The sequence below is a fragment of the Pseudophryne corroboree genome, chromosome 5 (assembly GCF_028390025.1).
Source record: "Pseudophryne corroboree isolate aPseCor3 chromosome 5, aPseCor3.hap2, whole genome shotgun sequence".
Classification (NCBI taxonomy): domain Eukaryota; kingdom Metazoa; phylum Chordata; class Amphibia; order Anura; family Myobatrachidae; genus Pseudophryne; species Pseudophryne corroboree.
The window spans coordinates 204690658-204692899 of NC_086448.1; the positions used below are offsets into that span (position 1 = coordinate 204690658).

General features: G+C 42.5%; 1 long non-coding RNA gene across 1 annotated transcript; it reads right to left on the reverse strand.

The window, feature by feature from the left end:
* Positions 1 to 1298: 1298 nt before the first annotated feature.
* On the reverse strand, positions 1299 to 1840 carry LOC134928929 (uncharacterized). Its single transcript, XR_010178132.1, has 2 exons — positions 1693 to 1840; positions 1299 to 1583 (listed from the first exon to the last, which is right to left on the reverse strand). It is a non-coding gene; the product is annotated as an uncharacterized LOC134928929 (long non-coding RNA).
* Between the last annotated feature and the right edge of the window lie 402 nt (positions 1841 to 2242).

Sequence of the window (2242 nt, forward strand, 5' to 3'; positions counted from 1 at the left end):
ACGCCACAAACACTCCGCACCTCGTGGGTTTAGCTAGTGGAGAGGAGAGAGGAAGGTGTATTTGGAGTTGGTGAGTTTGGTGGAGTTTTTGGTGGATTTGGAGAGGAGTTTGGTGATTGTTGAGTGCTGTACTGTGTGTGTTAGTAGTCTTGTGATCTTTGTAGTATTGTTTTTTCTCAGTTTGTAAAGTTTTTTGTCCTTGTATTTTTTTTACAGTCTTTTGTCATTGTTTGTGAGTGAGTGAGCGTGTGTGTTGGCTGTGTGGTGTGTAGTAGGAGTAGTGGAGGAGTGTGTTTTGTGTTTTTATTTTTCTGTGTTTTATGTTGTTTGTCATGTCCGACTCAGAGGTCAGTGTGGTGGTGGAGGTTAGTGAGGTGGAGGCTGGTAGTGAGGTGGAGGCTGGTAGTGAGGTGGAGGGGGGTAGTGAGAGGGAGGAGGTTAGTGAGGAGGAGGAGGAGGGGGTGCCTGTTGCTGGTTTTTCAAGTGATAGTGAGGGTGTTGTGGCTCCGCAGCCACGCACCACTACCAAGACTGGCAGGAATATAAAGTTCAGCTATGCTGAAAACATGGCGTTGGTGCGTGAGCTGATGAAGCACCATCGCCAATTGTTTGGTCAGGATGCTGCCAGGGTGTCCTCCCGCAGGAAGTCTGCCCTGTGGGGGCAAGTCAGACTTGCTGTGAATAGTGAGGGTGTGGTGAGGCGGACAGAGGACACGTGCCGCAAGCGTTTTTACGATATTAAGCGGCGTGTCAAGGCCAAGATGGCCAAAGAGTCCAAATCTGCACGGCGAACCGGAGGTGGCCCACCTTTACGTGTAAGCTATCGGGACTGGGAGGAGCCTGTGCGGGCATTGATTCCTGGCGAAGTGGTGTCTGCTACTCATGTCCGGGATTCGGACCGACCCACGCAGGATGGTAAGTTTGAATTGTAATATTGTTCTTAAAATGTCAGTAAAATGTAGATAATCTCATTTTTAAAGTGTAAAGGATGCATTTTTTGGACCAAAACAGATTGCAGGCCTATGCTCCCTTAAGGTGTGTTTGTGTTTTTAATGTGCTTTTTTCGGCTTGTTTAAGCAATATTTTATATTTATTTTAGTTCCAAAACATGTGCAGTGTTTTTTCTTTTATTTTTCTTTTTTTGGATAAATTTTTGGCGATAATGCTTGAACATGTGTGTTTGTTTTAAATCATCAAAAGGTATTTTTTAGTAACTAATTGAAATGCGGGGCTATTTTTCAAACATTACATTATTTTAACTTTTGCAACTACTCAATCTCTGCAATATGTGAGGCAAATTAAATAATTAATATCCATTTATTGTGTGCCACATCAAGTACATTTTTAGAAACCTCTAAAAAACATGAATCTAGAAGCACTTAAGGCTAAAAAATTTTACGCAACAATACCTAATAGATGCTTACAGTACATTAATGCTTTTCAGTGGGTCATTTTTCAAAATACATGGTAATAATGTTGGGGTCACTTTTTCCACAGTCACCCAGACCAGCCGCCCAGACAGGCCTCAGACAAGTCAGGATGAGGCTGGGATTGCAGGTAAGTCTTCACTGTAGTCACATATTCTGTAAATACATAGAAGTACAAAATATTAATTCTTAATTTTGCACCTAGGTTCTGCTTCTGGAAGCCGAGCTCCTGTAAGGCGCCCATCACAGGGCTTGGGCCACTTACCCAGGAGGCCTACTAAGACACGGCGTCTTGGGACGGATTCCGCACCTCCATCATCCCCACCCAGGCGAAGACTTTCCGCAGTGTTACCCCAGCCACCACCAATGGCACTATTGGCGAGTTCGCAGAGTGATGAGCCCAGGTCACCTCAGTTATCTGGTGAGTTAAAAAATAAATTAAACACATAAGCAATAATATACACAGTACACTTAATATGTTGTTAGTTGGTTTGGAGTTTACATGTTTTCTAACAACAAGCAATGTGATGTAACGTCTTAAATAGCTAAAGGTGATTTAAACCAATTATATAAGGTCTTAGTGGATGGTCTCAACAACCTATTTGTAAGAAAAGATCAGATTATATTAAAAATTAAGCACACACACGTTCACATATTCCTAAATTATGAAGACAATTAATTTTTGACCCCAAAAAAACCACACCATTCTAGTGTTCACACATCGCCCCTGTCCATTATGTAGATGGCTTACTTGCTCTGCTCCTCTGGACTATACAGGTAAGTAGTCTATATCGTGGTGAGGGGAGGGAATATAA